Raw genomic sequence first — 21,447 nt, 5'->3', positions numbered from 1 at the left:
TGAAGATCATCAAAGGTTAGTGATTCATTTTGTCTATTTGTGCTTTTGTGACTCCTCTCTTTGGCTGGAAAAATGGCTGTGTTTTTCTGTGGCTGGTGGTGACCTAACATAATCATTTGTGGTGCTTTCGCTGTAAAGCCTATTTGAAATCGGACACTCTGGTGCAAAAAAACAACAACCTTTAAAACGGTATATGAGGAATTGTAATTATGAGATTTATGTTGTTTTGAATTTGGCGCCCTGCACTTTCACTGGCTGTTGTCATATCATCCCATTAACGGGATTGCAGCCCTAAGAACTTCTCAAGTGTAGGGGGCAGCATTTGGAATTATGGATGAAAAGCATTCCCAAATTAAACTGCCTTCTACTCAGGCCCAGAAGATAGGATATGCATGTAATATATTTGGATAGAAAACACTCTAAAGTTCACAAAACTGTTAAAATAAGGTCTGTGAGTATAACAGAACTGATTTGGCAGGCGAAAACCTGAGAAAAATACATTCAGGAAGTAGGATTTTTTATTTTTCTTCTATTCAATGCCATTACAGTTTCCATTGATTAGGACTCAAATTGCAGTTCCTATGCCTTCCACTAGATGTCAGGAGTCTTTAGAAATTGTTTCAGGCTTGTATTCTGAAAAATGAGGGTGTAAGAGCAGTCTGAAATATTATCGATTATTTAGGCTAAAAACAAGAGGATTGAATATAAACATCGTTTGACATGTTTCTATGAACTTTACGGATACAATTTAGATTTTTTTGTCTGCCTGTTGTGACTGCGTTTGAGACTGTGGATTACTGAAGAAAACACGCAAACAAAACAGAGGTTTTCGGATATAAAGAGAGACTTTATTGAACAAAAGGAATATTTATTGAATAAATGAATGTCTTCTGAGTGCAAACATATGAAAATCATCAAAGGTAAGTGATTAATTTTATCTCTATTTCTGACTTGTGTACCTCTTCTACTTGGCTGGTTACTGTTTGTAATGATTTGTCTAGTGGGCTATGTTCTCAAATACCGTAATTTCTGGACTATTAAGCGCACCTGAATATAAACCGCACCCACTGAATTTTCATTCAGCGAAAGTTCATACGAAAAGTCATATTACAGTTCGTAGAAACATGTCAAACGAAGTATAAAATCAATCTTTAGGATGTTTTAACATAAATCTTCAATAATGTTCCAACCGGAGAATTCCTATGTCTGTAGAAATGCGATGGAACGCAGCTACCTCTCACATGAGCGCGCGTGATCAGCTCATGCCACTCTGGCAGACCTCTGACTCATTCAGCTCCCATTCCCCCCTCCTTCACAGTAGAAGCATCAAACAAGGTTCTAAAGATGGTTGAAATCTAGTGGAAGCCTTATGAAGTGCAATATGACCCCATAGACACTGTATATTGGATAGGCAATGACTTGAAAAACTACAAACCTCAGATTTCCCACTTCCTGGTTGGATTTTTTCTCAGGTTTCTGCCTGCCATATAAGTTCTGTTATGGGCATCAGACATCATTCAAACAGTTTTAGAAACTTCAGAGTGTTTTATATCCAAATATATTAATAATATGCATATATTAGCAACTGGGCCTTAGTAGCAGGCAGTTTCCTCTGGGCACCTTATTCATCCAAGCTACTCAATACGTACCCAGTCCCAAAGTAGTTAAGATCCAGGGAAGAACGTTGGGACAGGACCGCCCCCACTCCGACATCCGAAGCATCGGCCTCCACCACAAACTGATGGGAAGGGTCAGGATGAACCAGGATAGGAGCCTTGTTGAAGCGATGTTTAAGGTCCCGGAACGGCCGGTCAGCAGCTGAGGACCATGTGAACGGAAGCTTGGTAAAGCTGAGTGCAGACAGGGGGGAGGCCAGGGTGCTGTAACCCCGGATGAAGTTGCGATAAAAGTAGGTGAATCCCAGGAAGCATTGCAGCTGCACCCTGGACGTAGTCTGAGGTCAATCCACCACCGCTCTCACCTTCTCGGGATCCATCTGGACACTCCCAGCAGAGATGATGTAGCCCAGAAAGGGAATGGTGGAGCGATGGAACTCACACTTTTCCTCCTTAACCTTTAGTGACACCCCATCCCGTGAACGGGACCATTGTCATCATCTGACACTAATTAGCATAACGCAACGGACATAAATATTACTAGAAAATATTCCTATTCATGAAAATCACAAGTGAAATATATTGAGACACAGCTTAGCCTTTAGTTAATCACCCTGTAATCTCAGATTTTCCAAATATGCTTTACAGCCAAAGCTAGACAAGCATTTGTGTAAGTTTATCGATAGCCTAGCATAGCATTTTGTACAGCTATCAGCAGGTAACTTGGTCACAGAAATCAGAAAAGCAATCAAATTAAATTGTTAACCTTTGATGAGCTTCGGATGTTTTCCCAAAATATTATTTTTGTAGGCGAAATAGCTCCGTTTGTTCTTCACGTTTGGCTGAGAAATCGCCCGGAAATTGCAGTCAGAAAACGGTGAAAAATATTCCAAATTAGCTCCATAATATTGACAGAAACATGGCCAAAGTTGTTTATAATCAATCCTCAAGGTGTTTTTCGATAATATATCCATCGGGACAATTCATTTTTCAGGAGGACCGATTGGAGTAATGGCTACCTCTGTATTTTACGCGAGAATCTCTCTGGGAGCATCAGGTGACCACTTGCGCAATGTAGCCGCCTATGGGTATTCTTCAACATAAATACGTAAAACTACGTCACAGTGCTGTAGACACCTTCAGGAATACGAAAAAATAGTAATCTGGTTGATAGCCCATTCACTGCTCAATAGGGACACATTGGAACACAGCGCTTTCAAAACATGAGGCACTTCCGGATTGGATTTTTCTCAGGCTTTCGCCTGCAACATCAGTTCTGTTATACTCACAGACAATATTTTTACAGTTTTGGAAACTTTCGAGTGTTTTCTATCCCAAGCTGTCAATTAAATGCATATTCTAGCATCTTGTCCTGACAAAATATCCTGTTTCCGTTTAAGTTTTTTTTCCAAAAATGAAAATACTGCCCCCTAGTCACAAAAGGTTAACAAACAACTGGTTCTCCAGAAGGCGCTGGAGTACCTGTCGGATGTGGAGCACGTGTTCTTGGGGGGAGCGGGAGACGACGAGGATGTCATCAATGTAGACAAAGACACACCGGTTCAACGTGTCATGGAGAACATCATTCACAAGAGCCTGGAACACAGCAGGGGTGTTGGTGAGGCCAAAGGGTATGACTTTCCAGATTTTCGCAATGGCCGCTGGCCGTGTTGAAGGAGGTCTTCCACCTGTCCCCCTATTGTATCCACACCAAGGGGTAGGCTTTTTGTAGATGCAGCTTGGAGAAAACAGTGACCCCCTGGAGTGGCTCGAAGGCCGAGGAAATGAGTGATAGCAGATAACGCTTCCACAGTAATGTCATTACCTGGTAGTCAATGCACGGGTGCAGGGTCTTGACCTCTCCTCGAAGAAGAACCCTGCGCCAGCGGGAGAGGAAGAGGGACAGATAAATCCTGTAGCTAGGGAGTGCTCAATGTAGGTCTCCATAGCTTTGGTCTTTGGTCCCGGCAGAGAGTAGAGACTTCCCCGGGGCAGCGTGATGCTAGGGAGAAGAACAATTCTGCAGTCATCGGGGCGTTGCGGCGGAATGGAAGTGGCCTGGGACGTGCTGAACACCTCCCGGAGAACCTGGTGCTCCGTAGGAATGGAAGAGAGGTCCGGAGCAACTTCCAAGCCCCCAGGAAGACGTCCCGGAGCAGCTTGCACCGACTTCAGACAATGGGCTTGGCAGGACGGACTCCAGCCCATGATAGCACCCGTAGACAAGTTGATGAGGTCGCTGTGATTCCCTGACACACTTAGATTGATGGGAGTGCTGTTATGGGTGACCCGACTTATAGAGCTGCCCGTCCAGTGCTCTAACATCCATGGCAATGGAAAGGGGCTAGCCAGTGTGGCATCCAAAAAGCTCTCATCAGCCCTAGAGTCAATTCGGACCCGGAGAGATTTGGACTAGTTTCCTCTCAGCAGAATTATATGAAAAGGGGTGCGAGTAAGGGAAGCAGAAACAGTCCCTCGGCCGTCTTCGGTGACTCCCGAGGAAGGTCGGGAATCATCGGGTGCTCTCTGCAACGGAACCGTCAGGGACTTGCGGGATGACTCAGAGGCGAGGTGGAATCCCTGGACGTGCGAGCGAAATTGAATTTCCTCTCGATCCGTCATTCCCGCAATCGCCCATCGACGCGGATGGTCAAAGCGATGAGGGAGTAGGTAACTCCCGAGCAGCAAGCTCATCCTTAACCTCCTCTGAGACGCCGTGCAGGAACATGTTGAACAGTGCTTCCACTCACTCTCCACTGCCAACGTGCGGAAATCCACTGCATAGTCGGCCACTCGGTGGGCATCCCGCCGGAGCTGGATTAGCTTCCGGGCAGCTTCTTTCCCGGAGAAAGGGGCATCAAAAACCTTCCTCACCTCTCCCGGGAACCCCTCCATTCTCACGCACATGGCCGGCTGTTGATCCCATATGGTGGTAGCCCAGGCGAGTGCCCTCCCAGACATCAGTGTGACGAGGTAGGCTATCTTGGAGCGATCCGAGTGGAAGGAGGAGGGATGAAGCTCGAAAATGAGGACACACTGAGCTAAAAACATCAGACAGGCTCTCCATTAAAGCTTTCCCGGGGAGGTAACCGGGGCTCCCGGAAAGGTGGAGTAGCTAGGGGGCAGCGCTGCTAACTGCCGACTTACTGAGGGGCGGTGGGGTTACTACTGTGCCAGACAACCTGCGGAATTGCTCCAGCAGAATGTCCAACACCCGGTTATGGCTCTCAGCCAACGTTTGGACCCCTTCCATAAGACCATGAAGCAATTCCTCGTGCCTATCAATTTAGGCTCCTTGGCAGGAGATGGCGTTGCGCAGCTGGCCCGGGTCTAATGGGTCAGTCATGGCCAGTTCATACTCTCAGGTATGGTTAGAACCAGATGTAGACACGTTGAATTAACATTGGTTTAATAATCCAACAGGGGCAGGCAATAGACAGGTCAAGGCAGGCAGGGGTCAGTAAACCAGAGGTGGGGCAACGGTCCCTTATGGCAGGCAGGTTCAGGGTAGACAGAGGTCAATCATCCAGAGGACGTGGCAAAGGTACAGGTCAGCAGGCAGGCTTAGGGTCAGGCAGAGTGGTCAGGCAGGCATGTTCAGAGTCAGGACAGGCAAGGGTCAAAACCAGGAGGGTGAGAAAAAGAGAGCAGGAGCTGATAACAAAAACGCTGGTTGACTTGACAAACTGGCAACAGACAAACAGAGAACACAGGTATAAATACACAGGGGATAATGGGGAAGATGGGCGACACCTGGAGGGGGGTGGAGACAATCACAAAGACAGGTGAAACAGATCGGGGTGTTTTTTTTGTTTTTTTTTCACCTTTATTTAACCAGGTAGGCCAGTTGAGAACAAGTTCTCATTTACAACTGTGACGTGGCCAAGATAAAGCAAAGCAGTACGACACAAACAACACAGAGTTTCACATGGAATAAACAATCATACAGTCAATAACACAATAGAAAAGTCTATATACAGAGTGTTAAAATGAAGTAAGATTAGGGAGGTAAGGCAATAAATAGGCCATAGTGGTGAAATAATGACAATTTAGCAATTAAACACTGGAGTGATAGATGTGCAGAAATAACTATGGGGATGAGCTAGTTGGGTGGGCTGTTTACAGATGGGCTATGTACTGGTGCAATGATCTGTAAGCTGCTCTGACAGCTGATGCTTAAAGCTAGTGAGGGGGATATGAGTTTCCAGCCTCAGTGATTTTGCAATTCGTTCCATTCATTGGCAACAGAGAACTGGAAGGAATGGTGGCCAAACGAGGAGTTTGCTTTGGGGGTGACCAGGGAAATATACCTGCTGGAGTGAGTGCTACGGGTGGGTGCTGCTATGGTGAGCTGAGATAAGGTGGGGCTTTACCTAGCAAAGACTTATATGTGACCTGGAGCCAGTGGGTTTGGCGACAGATATAGTGCAAAATGTCAGTCAAACCTTTCCAGGATTTGAATCAGATGGGGATATGTGAAAACATACTCACTGATAAGAGAGAAAGAAATGAGTACCATACTGTATTATCTCACACGGATGGAATGATGAAAAAAGTCCAAGTGATAACACTGATTAGATTTTAATTAGAAATAAATTCTCATAACTTTGAAGGGGTCTTTAGTGTTTATTCCAGATGGTTGAGACGTTCAGTGGGGTGTATTATGTATTAAATGTCTACACACTCCACTGCTCAGGGTCAGCTAAAAGATCATACATAACTGGTTGAATTGGTGGACAACTCGGAATAGCCCCGTATAAGGACAGCTCTAAAATTGAATTTATGCATAGCGATCTGGAGCCGCTATGTCAGCGAACTTCAGTGCACATCTGTCCTACTCGTGTTAATCAGCTATACATTTGGGTCATTTTGTTTATTGAGCTGTGTAAAAATGTAAAGTTCACAATGCAACGTATATACAGTGTGGTCCGAAATGATTGACAAATCAAGATGAGTAATAATGACTATATATAAACTCCCAGTAATTGATTTACCAACGTTTTGGCATCACTGTGCCTTCTTCAGGGTAATGTCATGAATACTTGAACCAGGTTATGTAGACAAACAGTGCAATTAGTGCAACCAATGACAATAGTGAGAGGTGTGTCATAATGATTAAGTTAATTTGAATGAATTAGTGAAACTGTTAAAAAAAACAATAGTTTATGGCATATTAAATATTAGGCTACTGTTAAATAGAAACATAATTGAATATTGTACATCATATTAGCATCAATATACATTATTGTTTAATTCAATTTCACATATTGTTTCATATTTCATTTCATATTTGTTACATGTAATCTTTTGGTTCAACCTTAATGTATAATGAGCATCATCAACAGGGAGAACATTTTAGGTGTATGCTAATAAGCTGTAGATATAATATATGAATTTATAAAACTTGTTCATAAAATAAACAATTGTTCAAAAGAAGGGCCTGAGATCAAAGTCAATATTCAGACCACTAGGGGTCATTGGTTTTAGATGGGATATCCAGTATGCCTCCCTTTGTAGTAGTAGGATGTCGTTGTTACCTCCTCTCCTTGGTAGAGCAACATGTTCAATGCCTGTGTATTTGAGGGAGGAGTTTTGATGGTTAGCTTCAACAAAGTGCGATGCTATTGGATAGTCAATGTTCTTACACCTGATTGAGCTGCGGTGTTCAGCTATGTGTTGTTCTAATTGTCTTTTAGTTTGTCCTACATAGGCTTTTCCACATGAACAGGTGATGAGATAGATTACTCCCTTGGTCTTGAATGAGATGATACCCCTAACAGGGATTGTTTGACCTGTTTGTGGGTGTCTGAAGAAGGATGTTTTTATAGTGCTATTTCACTGTGGCATGAGCCACATTTGTAGTTCCCATTTGGGATAGGTGTCAAGAGTGTCTAACTGGGCTCAGGGGGCATGTCAGATCTCACCAAGCTATCTCCAATATGTGACCACACTTATAGACCACCAGTGGGGGTTCCTTGAAGAGGTGTGCAATTTGTTTGTCTGATTGCAGAATATGCTAATGCCTTTTCAGGATTGCTTTAATTTTCTCCGAACCCTTGGTGTACTTAGTACAAAAGACGGTTGCGTTGTTTTTCTTCTTTTGTTGACTATTTAGTAATTCCTCTTTTGGTATTTGAGATATTTTCATAATTGGAGCATCAAGAGTTTTGTCCTTGTAGCCTCTCATTTAGAATTTGTCATTTTTTTAGCATTGCTGTCATAATCTGTCTGGTGGCCACAGATTAATTTAACCCTGCATAGTTGGCTTTGGCTATATGGTAGACCATTCTTGAGTGGAAAGGGATGCATATTATCAGCACATAGCAAGGTATTGTGGTATGTGGGCTTTGTGTATAAGTTTGTGCGAAATGCGTCATTCTCTTTGATGATACATAAATCCAGGTAGTTTATTTTTCTCTCATCAGTCTGCATGGTGAATTTGAGGTATTCAGAGCATTCTTTTAGTAGAGTTTGGAATTCATTTAGTTCCTGCTGACTTCCTTCACACACACCCCTCACTATTGTCATTGGTTGCACTAATTGCACTGTTTGTCTACATAACCTGTTTCAAGTATTCATGACATTACCCCGAAGAAGGCACAGTGATGCCGAAATGTTGGTAAATACAAAATATATTACTGGTAGTTTATACAGTGGGGAGAACAAGTATTTGATACACTGCTGATTTTGCAGGATTTCCTACTTACAAAGCATGTAGAGGTCTGTCAATTTTATCATAGGTACACTTCAACTGTGAGAGGCGGAATCTAAAGCAAAAATCCAGAAAATCACATTGTATGATTTTTTAAGTAATTAATTTGCATTTTATTGCATGACATAAGTATTTGACTACCTACCAACCAGTAAGAATTCCGTCTCTCACAGACCTGTTAGTTTTTCTTTAAGAATCCCTCCTGTTCTCCACTCATTACCTATATTAACTGCACCTGTTTGAACTCGTTACCTGTATAAAAGACACCTGTCCACACACTCAATCAAACACTCCAACCTCTCCACAATGGCTAAGACCAGAGAGCTGTGTAAGGACATCAGGGATAACATTGTAGACCTGCACAAGGCTGGGATGGGCTACAGGACAATAGGCAAGCAGCTTGGTGAGAAGGCAACAACTGTTGGTGCAATTATTCGAAAATGGAAGACGGTCAAGATGACGGTCAATCACCCTCGGTCTGGGGCTCCATGCAAGATCTCATCTCGTGGGGCATCTATGATCATGAGGAGGGTGAGGAATCAGCCCAGAACTACACGGCAGGACCTGGTCAATGACCTGAAGAGAGCTGGGACCACAGTCTCAAAGAAAACCATTAGTAACACACTACGCCGTCATGGATTAAAATCCTGCAGCACACACAAGGTCCCCCTGCTCAAGCCAGCGCATGTCCAGGCCTGTCTGAAGTTTTCCAGTGACCAGCTGGATGATCCAGAGGAGGAATGGGAGAAGGTCATGTGGTCTGATGAGACAAAAATAGAGCTTTTTGGTCTAAAATCCACTCGCGGTGTTTGGAGGAAGAAGAAGGATGAGTACAACCCCAAGAATACCATCCCAACCGTGAAGCATGGAGGTGGAAACATCATTCTTTGGGGATGCTTTTCTGCAAAGGGGACAGGACGACTGCACCGTATTGAGGGGAGGATGGATGGGGCCATGTGTCGCGAGTTCTTGGCCAACAACCTCCTTCCCTCAGTAAGAGCATTGAAGATGGGTCGTGGCTGGGTCTTCCAGCATGACAACGACCCGAAACACACAGCCAGGGCAACTAAGGAGTGGCTCCGGAAGAAGCATCTCAAGGTCCTGGAGTGGCCTAGCCAGTCTCCAGACCTGAACCCAATAGAAAATCTTTGGAGGGAGCTGAAAGTCCGTATTGCCCAGCGACAGCCCCGAAACCTGAAGGATCTGGAGAAGGTCTGTATGGAGGAGTGGGCCAAAATCCCTGCTGCAGTGTGTGCAAACCTGGTCAAGAACTACAGGAAACGTAGGATCTCTGTAATTGCAAACAAAGGTTTCTGTACCAAATATTATGTTCTGCTTTTCTGATGTATCAAATACTTATGTCATGCAATAAAACATGCAAATACATAACTTAAAAATCATACAATGTGATTTTCTGGATTTTTGTTTCCATCTCTCACAGTTGAAGTGTACCTATGATAAAAATTACAGACCTCTACATGCTTTGTAAGTAGGAAAACCTGCAAAATCGGCAGTGTATCAAATACTTGTTCTCCCCACTGTATATATACTGAGCTATATTGTATCCTCAAAACAATCGGAAAATTAAATTATTTTATAAAAAATACAATTGCTCAGAGAAAGAGACAAGTAATATTTTTTTCTCTCAAAAAGATACTTAAATACAATAGTCAAATATTTACTATTTGGTTCCACCTTCTTAGCATGCAATGACAACATCAAGCGTGTGACTCTACAAACCTGTTGGATGCATTTGCAGTTTGTTTTGGTTGTGTTTCAGATTATTTTGTGCCCAACAGAAATTAATAGTAAATAATGTATTCTGTCATTTTGGAGTCACTTTAATTATAAAAAGGTACATAGGCCTCCTGAGTGGCGCAGTGGCCAAAGGCACTGCATCACAGTGCTAGCTGTGCCACTAGAGATTATGGGTTCGAGTCCAGGCTCGGGAGCTGCCTTGGTGTGGCTGGCTTCCTGGTTGGATGGGCATTGTGTCAAGAAGCAGTGCGGCTTGGTTGGGTGGTTCTCGACCTTCGCCTCTCCCGAGTCCGTACGGGAGTTGCAGCGATGAGACAAGACTGTAACTACTACCAATTGGGGTGAAAAATAAATAAAAAGGAATATAATGTGTTTCTAGACAATTCTAAATTAATATGGATGATCAAATTAATTAGAGATGATCATGAATGAATCATGAATAATGATGAGTGAAAAAGTTAGAGGGTCAATGATCATACCCCTAACCTACTAACCTCTCACCATTACCAATAACAGGGGAGCATGTTTTTGGTATGATCTGCAAATGCATACAACAATTTTGTAGAGTCACAAGCTTGATCTAGTTGGTGAAATGAAATAAAATAATATAAAATAAAAAATTTAAACAGAAAACTAGTGCGTGCATACAGTAGTGGTGTGGCATATGTATTCACCCTCTTTGCTATGAAGCCCTAAATAAGATCTGGTGCAACCAATTACCTTCAGAAGTCAAATAATTTGTTAAATAAAGTCCACCTGTGTGCAATCTAAATGCCACATGTTCTCAGTATATATACACCTGTACACTCTGAAAGGCCCCAGAGTCTGCAACACCACTAAGGAAGGGGCACCATTAAGCAAGGGGCACCATGAAGACCAAGGAGCTCTCCAAACAGGTAAGGGACAATGTTGTGGAGAAGTACAGATTAGGGTTGGGATATAAAAAAATACCCAAAACTTTGAACATGCCATGGAGCACCATTAAATCTATTATTAAAAAATGGAAAGAATATGGCACCACAACAAACCTGCCAAGAGTGGGCCACCCACCCAAAATCACAAACCAGGCAATGAGGGCATTAATCAGAGGCAAAAAAGAGACAAAAGATAACCCTGAAGGAGATGCAAAGCTCCACAGCGGAGATTGGAGTATCTGTCCATAGGACCACTTTAAGCCATACACTCCGCAGAGCTGGGCTTTACGGAAGAGTGGCCAGAAAAAAGTAATTGCTTAAAGGAAAAAATAAGCAAACACGTTTGGTGTTTGTCAAAAGGCATGTGGGTGACTCTCAAAACATGTGGAAGAAGGTATTCTGGTCAGATGAGTCCAAAATTGAGCTTTTTGGCCATCAATGAAAACGCTATGTCTGGTGCAAGCCCAACACCTCCCATCACCCCGAGAATCCCATCCCCACAGTGAAGCATTGTGGTGGCAGCACCATGCTGTGGGATGTTTTTCATCGGCAGGGACTGGGAAACTGGTCAGAATTTAAGGAATGATGGATGGCTCTACACACAGGGAAATTCTTGAGGGAAACTTGTTTGAGTCTTCCAGAGATTTGAGACTGGGACGGAGGTTCACCTTCCAGCAGGGCAATGACCCTAAGCATACTGCTAAAGCAACACTTGAGTGGTTTAAGGAGAAAAATGTAAATGTATTGGAATGGCCTATTCAAAGCCCAGACCTCAAACCATTTGAGAATCTGTGGTATGACTTAAAGATTGCTTTACACCAGCGGAATCCATCCAACTTGAAGGAGCTTGAGCAGTTTTGCCTTGTAGAATGGGCATAAATCCCAGTGGCTAGATGTGCCCAAGCTTATAGAGACATACCCCAAGAGACTTGCAGCTGTAATTGCTGCAAAACATGGCTTTACAAAGTAGTGACTTTTGGGGACGGGGGGCGGGGGGGGGGGGGGGTGATTAGTTATGCGCGCTAACGTTTTTTTGTTTTTTTTGTCTTGCTTGTTTCACAATAAAAAATATTTCGCATCTTCAATGTGGTAGGCATGTTGTGTAAATCAAATTATACAACCCCCCAAAAATCTATTTTAATTCCAGGTTGTAAGACAATAAAATAGGAAAAATGCCAAATTAATACTTTCACAAGCCATATACAACGTATCTAATATATTTAATGATTATTACCATTTCGGACCCCACTGTATGTAATAATAATGCATTTCATTGTAATGTCACCATTTGATCATGACAAAAACATATCTGTGCATATTTGGTTGGCTCAGCATCCAGAATTAATTAGCTATATACTAATTCCAGACATCTGATCACCTGGGGTGATTTGTACATCTTCATTTGTACTATTTTCTACATTGTAGAATAATAGTGAAGACATCAAAACTATGTAATCAGGTGTTAAACCAATCAAAATGTATTTTAGATTCTTCAAAGTAACAACCCTTTGCCTTGATGACAGCTCAAATCATCACTTTGCACACTGTTGGCATTCTCTCAACCAGCTTCGCGTGGATTGCTTTTCCAAGAGTCTTGAAGGAGTTCCAACATATGCTGAGCACTTGTTGGCTGTTTCTTCTTCACTTTGCGGTCCAACTCATCCCAAACCATCTCAGCCTGGAGGTGTGTTCGGTCATTGTCCTGTTGAAAAATGAATGATAGTCCCAATAAGCCAAACAAGATGGGATGGTGTCTCGCTGCAGAATGCTGTGGTGGCCATGCTGGTTAAGTGTGCCTTGAATTCTAAATAAATCACAGACAGACTCACTAGCATACCACCCCCACACTATCACACCTCCTCTTCCATGCTTCACGGTAGGTACCACACATGTGGAGATCATACGCTCACCTTCTCTGCGACTCACAAAGACACGACGGTTGGAATCAAAAATCTTAAATTTGTACTCATCAGACTAAAGGACAGACTTCCACCGGTCTAAAGGCCATTGCTCGTGTTTCTTGGCCCAAGCCAGTCTCTTCTTGTTATTGTGTCCTTTAGTGTCCTTTAGTAGTGGTTTAGTAGTGGTTTCTTTGCAGCAATTCAACCATGAAGACCTGATTCTCGTAGTCTCCTCTGAACAGTTGATGTTCATGTGTCTAACTTGAACTCTGAAGCATTTATTTGGGCTGCAATTTCTGAGGCTGGTAATTTTCTGAGGCTGGTTTTCCTTTCCTGTGGCGGTCCTCATGAGAGCTAGTTTCATCATAGCGCTTGATGGCTTTTACGACAGCACTTTTAGACATTTTTCCGTATTGACTGACCTTCATGTCTTAAAGTAATGATGTACTGTCTTTTCTCTTGGCTTGTTTGAGCTGTTATAATATGGACTTGGTCTTTTACCAAATAGGGCTATCTTCTGTATACCACCCTTACCTTGTCAAAACAGTCAAAAACTGATTGGCTCAAACGCATTAAGATGGAACAAAATTCCACAAATGAACTTTTAACAAGGCACATCTGTTCATTTAAATGCATTCCAGGTGACTACCTCATTAAGCTGGTTGAGAGGGGGAGGCAGAAGAGGGGAGGGGAAGACAAAAAGGTAGAGGGAGGAATGAGAGGAGAAAAAAGGGGTTAGAAAAGGAAGGCAGAACAAGCGAGCGGAAGGAGGGCAGAAGGGTTTGGGGAGAGGAGGGAGAAAGGAGAAAAGTAGAAGAAAGGAGCTGGTGATGAATGAAAAGGAAAGAGGCTGTGACTGATCAGTATTGAAAATCTGTGATGCTGTAAATGTGGTAGAAGTGAACCGGGGAAACGGATTGAAATGTCGGCAATGATGAAGTGTGGGCTGCTGACTCAACCTGGACTCTACCACCGCAGCTCAGCCCTACCGCAGGAACCAGAAAAGTAAAATACACTTGAGTAGCAGTCAAATATCTTGACCTTTCCCCAGCAGAGCTGTAGTAGACCTGAGTAATGTCTCTCCCTGGTGCGCTTAAATGTTCTAACATGAATTCCAATTTAAAGCTTTGGCATGGTATGTTCTGTTCATAATGAAAACACTGTAAATGGCCTTCATTACAAGAAAAAGGTTTAAATGTAAAGGTTCTGATAAAAAAAAAATTAACATTAGTTTCATTATTTTTTAGGACATCATGAAAATATATCAGGGGACTTTACTCAAATCAAATTTTATTGGTCACATACACAAGGTTAGCAGTTGTTATTGCGAGTGTAGTGTAATGCTTATTCTTCTAGATCTGACAGTGTAGCAGTAACTAACAGCTAACATGTAACTATTCAACAACAAATCCTAATACACGCAATCTAGTAAAGGAATGGGATAAGAATATATTAAATATATGGATGGGCAGTGACAGAGTGGCTAAGATGCAATAGATAGTGTAGGATATAGTATATACATATGAGATAAGTAATGCAAGATATGTAAACATTCTTAAAGTGGCCAATGATATTGAGTCTGTAGATAGGCAGTTGCCTCTCTGTGCTAGTGATGGCTGTTTAACAATCTGATGGCCTTGAGATTGAAAAACAGCTTCTATCTCTCGGTCCCAGCTTTGATGCACCTGTACTGACCTATTGGGGCGGTAAGAAAATTTAAGTGGGTGACAGGTAGGTTGGAGGTGATATGATCCTTGACTAGTCTCTCAAAGCACTTCATGATGACAGAAGTGAGTGCTACATCATGCAGGCCAATAACTAAATCTCAGTCAAATAGGCCTATGTTTTATTGATTTCATTTAAAAAATCTGAATCACGGCTTTAAACAGCGCATGCTTGTTGTTTTTAATGATTTAGATAGCAGTGGTATATTAATAAAGCGTCATTGTCGAGCCCCCTCAATATCCTTTTTGTTATCAATTTCCTGAGCTGTGGTCTATCATCAGACACAGATCTCATTAACATATTCTAACAGATGGTAGATTCCAACCAAGCCTCAAGGACTCAATGATGGGGAGCAGATAGCATCGATCCAAAATCTATTCATAAACATAATTTGAGGGTGACAACAATCCTGAATGGCCCATACAGGAGGAGAGGTTGGACATCCATCTGCCAGCTCTCAGATAACAAATCTTACCATCATATCAACACCAACCCTGAGCTCCTCTTCAGCCATGTAGGGGCAAACTGAGGGCTGTTAAATCACAAGAGCAGTCAAGGGTGATGTGATGTCAGCCGTTTTGTCGAAAACTAAACCAATCCAAGAGGTGTGTGGAGGTCACTGAGAGGATGTGGCTAAACTAGGGCCAAACAATTATTACAACAAGAGTAGACTGACACATTTCAGAAGAAAGTTATTTATTTCTGGCCATTTTGAGCCTGTAATCGAACCCACAAATGCTGATGCTCCAGATACTCAACTAGTCTAAAGAAGGCCAGTTGTATTGCTTCTTTAAAACTTGTTAGAGCTAGGGTCCTTTTTTCTCAATTTCCGCCTGACTGACATGCCCAAAGTAAACTGCCTGTTACTCAGGCCCAGAAGCCAGGATATACATATAATTGGTACCATTGGATAGAAAACACTTTGAGGGTTGTAGAAATGTTAAAATAATGTATGAGACTATAACACAATAGATATGGTAGGAGAAAATCCAAAGACAAACCAACAGGAAATTTGTATTTTTTGAGCCCATGCTCTTACAATGGAATGTATAGGGGCATATGCAAATCCAGCTCCCAGATTGCAATTCCTATGGCTTCCACTAGATGTCAACAGTTGTTGTTCAATGTTTCAGGCTTGTTTCTTCGCAAATGAGGAATAATTATGAGTTTTACTACAGGGACTCAGAGTTGGAAATCAGTCTGTGCACGCGCAACGAAGAGGACACGCACCTGCTCATATCATTTTCCTATTGAACATACTACTTTCCGTATGAAATATTATAGTTTAATTACATTTTAGGGTACCCGAGGATTGAATAGAAAGGTATTGACTTGTTTTAACAAAGTTTAGGGGTAGCTTTATGTATTCCTTTCTCTGCATGTTGAACGAGTGGATTACTCAAATCGATGGCGCCAACTAAACAGTTTTTGGGATATAAAGAAGGATTTTATCTAACAAAACGACACTACATGTTGTAGATGGGACCCTTTAGATTGCAAATCAGAGGACGATTTTCAAAAAGTAAGTGAATATTTAATCACTATTTGTGATTTTATGAAGCTTGTGCAGGTGGAAATATGTTGAAGTGGGGCACCATCCTCAAACAGTCGCATGGCATGCTTTCGCTGTAAAGCCGATTTGTAAATCGGACAGTGCAGTTAGATTAACAAGAATTTAAGCTTTAAACCGATATAAGACACTTGTATGTACCTAAATGTTTAATATCCATAATTTATATAATTATTTATTTGATTTGCGCCACCCTCAATTTCAACGGAAGTTGTCGACAGGTGTCCCGCTAGCGGGAGCCTAGCCCTTAATTAATCAGCACAACCATTTTCAGCTGTGCTAACATAATTGCAAAAGGGTTTTCTAATGATCAATTAGCCTTTTAAAATGATAAACTTGGATTAGCTAACACAATGTGCTACTGGAACACAGGAGTGATGTTTACTGATAATGGGCCTCCCATTAAAAATCAGCCGTTTCCAGCTACAATAGTCATTTACAATATTAACCATGTCTACACTGTATTTATGATAAATCTGATATTATTTTAATGGAAAATGTGGTTCTTTCAAAAACAAGGACATTTCTAAGTGACCCCTAACTTTTGAACGGTAGTGTGTGTGTATATTGATAGAACATATTGGTAGGCTCTTGTATCAGTTCAATATGCAGATAACACTCTTCAGGTATTTGTTAGAAAACATTCCCATAACATTTATAAACCAGAACCTTTGACCCCAGTCATGTGTGCGTACAGTACATACTGTAGGTAGATAAGTCCTGGCCATTGTACTGCAACCATTTCCAGGATCAACAGAAATGGTATCAAACCTTTTTAAAAACTGCATTAATCCTCCAAAAATCGATACCTGGGGCAGTAATTATCCTCTCCCACATTTGTCCAACTTCTGTGATAAGCAGTGTGGTGTGTAACACTGATACAACTCCTCCGGCACGGTGTCACATTTCAGCTCAGTTGACAAACGAGGACAAATCACAGCCCAGGAGTGCCTTAGCAATAGTATTACATTTTGGTAAAATATACGCCTGACAAAACTTTATCCTGCACAATCTCAGAGGTGTCACAGAAAACATGTCTTACACATATGGTAGGGTGGGGGGGTGGGGGGGGGGGGGTGGGGGGGGGGAATCAGTCAAATGAAATAAATGCATTTGGCCCTAATCTATGGATTTGACACGATTGGACATGGGTGGGTGGGTTAAGGAGGGCATATGGGTGGGTTTAGGAGGGCATATGTCCACCCACTTGAGAGCCAGGCTCACCACTGGGGAGCCAGGCCCAGCCAATCAGAATGTGTTTTTCCCCACAAAAGGGCTTTATTATGAACAGAAATACCCCTGAGTTTCCTTAGCTGTCAGCGGGTGATCTCAGATTATCCAGCATGTAGCCAGATGTGGAGGTCCTGGGATGGCGTGGTTACACATGGCCTGCAGTTGTGAGGCCGGTTAGAGGTACTGCCAAATTTTCTAAAACAATGTTGGAGGTGTCTTATGGTAGAGAAATTAACATTAAATTCTCTAGCAACATTCCTGCAGTCAGCATGCCTATTGCACGTTCCCTCAACTTGAGACATCTGTGGCATTGTGTTGTGTGACAAAACGGCATAAGTTAGAGTGGCCTTTTATTGTCCCCATCACAACGTGCAGCTGTGTAATGATCATGCTGTTAAATCAGCATATTTATATGCCACACCTGTCAGGTGGATGGATTATCTTGACAAAGGCGAAATGCTCACAAACAGGGATGTAAACAAATTTGTGCACAAAATTTGAGAGAAATAAGCTTTTTGTGCTTATTGAACATTTCTGGGAGCTTTTATTTCAGCTCATGAAACATGGGACCAACACTTTAAATGTTGTGTTTATATTTTTGTTCAGAGAATATAATCACTGCATTTTTCATGGGAATTTGTCTCAACACAAGATTCTATATAAATTCATATACATTATCATTTGAGACATTTTCTCCATCTGAATACCTCTGTCCCAGCAGGGAAATCAACAGTGTACTTCTAGGATATTTATTATACAGTAGGAGGTTTCATTTGTGTCAAATGAAGAAAGCAAGCACATTGTGATCAGGAATGTTGGCCACCAACACTACTAGCATTAGTGGTTCAATCAGGTCCTAATGCTGCTCTCCCTTTTGGCAGCAAGTCTCTCTCTCACACACACAAACGCACATATACACACGCATTTCTCTCTACCTTTGCACTCCCTCTCCTTCCCTCTCTACCTTCCACCCACTACTGTAGCTTTATTGTCACCGAGCCCCCTACGAGGCCTTGCTGGTGGGAAAAGATTGCTGTATGGAACATCACGGAAAGGGTTGCAGCCATCTGCACGAATCCAGATATATGACAAAGGCTAGGGATTGTGACAAGGCGCTTTGCAGATGGCAGAAAGGTCTGAATCTCACAATGTGGTGCTAGTCCTTGCGTAGGGAATGACCTTGGCACGCAGGGAACAGAGAGAAAGACACATGCAGGCGGCCATAACCTTGTGAGAAAATGTTAATCAATGGCAGGAATACATTATGTAATCTCTGTAGAACAATTATAACTATGATTGTAGTTATGATTATAAGTCAGGAAATGCCAAGAAACTGTGTTTTTGAACTTCCTGTGTACAAAGGAAATTGAGGGACGATTTACAATTATAATCCATTTGTTTTGTATGTGTCTTCACTTAATCTTGGGGGCTTTGAAGTGATGTTGAATGTGCACATACACACACACACACTGTACACACACTGCACACACACTGCACACATACTGTAGAAGTGATTGATGTCATGGGCTAACATGTAATGTCCAAGTTTCATTAAAGCAAAATGCAGGAATCAAGATAAAGGGAATGAAAGTCTAAATTAACGTGACAGGACTGAAATTGGAATATATATATATATATATATATATAGAGAGAGAGAGAGAGAGCCTGGTTCTTAATTCCTATAACAGACCATTTGAGAAAAGCCACAAATTCCTGAGCCCTTCGTCGGTTCGCATTATAATTACTTTGGTGTTATCAATTGGCAGGAGGAAAGACAGGACTCCTGATCATTAGCTCAGGCTGTTTCTACTGCAGGACAATCTATGAGCTTCAAGGCCCAATTCAAAGTGCTTGAAATGTCTTATTTATAACATTTCTCAACAGCAATATAAAATGTTAAAATGCAAGCAGTAGGCTACCTAACCGTGGCTTCAGATAATTCAGACACAATGTCAAAAGGGAACTGTAGTGAACATACGGGACATGCAACATCAACGTTGTTGTTGTTGTTATTGTTAAAATACAGGGTCAAACATGTATATATTCAGTAGTTATGTTTCCATCCAATTTGACAGATTTTCATGCGAAAATACTCAAATCTGCATAAATGCGGTAAACATTTTCCCACCAATGGCATGTTTCTACCAAACTGATTTGTCGCACATAAAACAAGTGCGTGATAACTCAGTGCACATAAAATATACTTTTTCGCTTAAGTTTTCATGTACTGAATAAAAACTTATGTTCAATGTGTTTCCATCGCATTTACAACTCCATCAATGGTCTTGTCGCAAAACCTAAAATACAAATGTGCCCACTCTGGTCTTGGCACATGTGCTCTAGCCAACAGCTCGCAGATACAGTGCGGTAGGCGAGCCTACATTGTGAGTAAGAGCGAGATTATTATCATCACTGTGTACTTTCACCACTCTATGAAGTTCATCATAATTTATCTAATCTGTAGCCTAAAACGTAATGAATTAATAAAGCCACATACAAACATGGTCTCTTTTTTTGCTTTCTTGAGTAAGGCAGCTCAAATGCAGATGTTTCAGCCTAGCTCAGTGCTTTCTGTGGTAGTGGGGCAGCCAGCAGAAAATACTGAGTGTAGGGGTTGGTAATGTTTTCTAGTTGCGCCGTGATAGGCTAAGTGTTCTGTCAATCACTGGGGCATTACGTCACTGCAAAATCTATGGGTAGAGCTCGAACATTCATGCCCCTTGGGTGCTGCCATAGATTTACATTTCCCCCTCATAACTTAACCTAATGTTCTGACTTGGTGGTGCACATGTGGCCTATAGCCTGTTTTAGATAAATGTCATTGAATATTGTACGAGCTTTCATTGTTTGCTTATATGCCCCAAAAACATTGGGGGGTTTGCCCCAGGTAAGACAACATCACATTCTGAATTAATAAACCTATGCACTCAAATTATACTGAACAACAGTTACTTTAAGCCATGTATTGTATCTGTGTAGATATTGAAAGGAAACCTAGCAGCTCTTTGTCTCCTCTAATGTCTCTTACCTCATTAGGAGAGCTGGGTGGTAAAGTGTGAGAGGGAGCGAGTGCAGTGGAGGCATGACTGATCAGCATGAAATGAGCGTTCTCATAGTCAAACACAATAATGGTTAGTATCAGCACCAGATTAGCCACAATTTGGACAATCATTGGCATCTTATCTCTGGTAATGTAAAAATGTCCACAACGTCACTGGCACAAAGCCTATTACATACACTAGATTTAAATATAATATATTAATGGGTGGAGGGAACAGATGAACCATACTGTAATATTTATGCAATAAATTAATAGAAAGTACTAGCAGAAGGATGAGTCTTAGAAGGAAGGTCTGGTGCAGATATCAGCATATTTCTGTTGCTCAAAGCTAAAGAAATCATTTATTCTGGACAGACACCACGAGGCAGCCTTTCTGCATCTGTAAGATATAGAACTGCATTAGTATTTTTTTATATATTTTTTAACTTTGCGAAATAATAATTTCTCATGTGCCCAATCTGAAGCGCTACACTTTTCTGGGTACATGGGGAACTTTGGGAAATGCATTCCATTAAAAACCAAGGCTGGAGATTTCTGAACATCCTCTGAGGAAAAACAGTCCATTCTGAAAATGATAAGAATGCAACTACATTTCGAAAAAGTTCTGTTTGCCAAATGTCCAACCCACTGCAGATAATACTCACTTTAAAACATTATTTAGTAAGTATTTCAAAGCATAAGGACATAGAGAGAGAGACTCCTCTTAGCCTTCCTTGAGACCCGGGTCTGCAACAGTCATACCTACCTACTCTTTACAATAATAACCCATCTCTTAAAGCTGCCTGTCAGCTGCACATAAGAGTGTATGTTATTACAATTACTAAACTGTCCATAACACAGCTTTACATTTATTTATCCGTTATTTTACCAGGTAAGTTGACTGAGAACACATTCTCATTTGCAGCAACAACCTGGGGAATAGTTACAGGGGAGAGGAGGGGGATGAATGAGCCAATT

Source organism: Oncorhynchus mykiss, chromosome 30 (genome assembly GCF_013265735.2).
Source record: "Oncorhynchus mykiss isolate Arlee chromosome 30, USDA_OmykA_1.1, whole genome shotgun sequence".
NCBI lineage: Eukaryota > Metazoa > Chordata > Actinopteri > Salmoniformes > Salmonidae > Oncorhynchus > Oncorhynchus mykiss.
Note: the sequence above shows the minus strand (reverse complement) of the source record.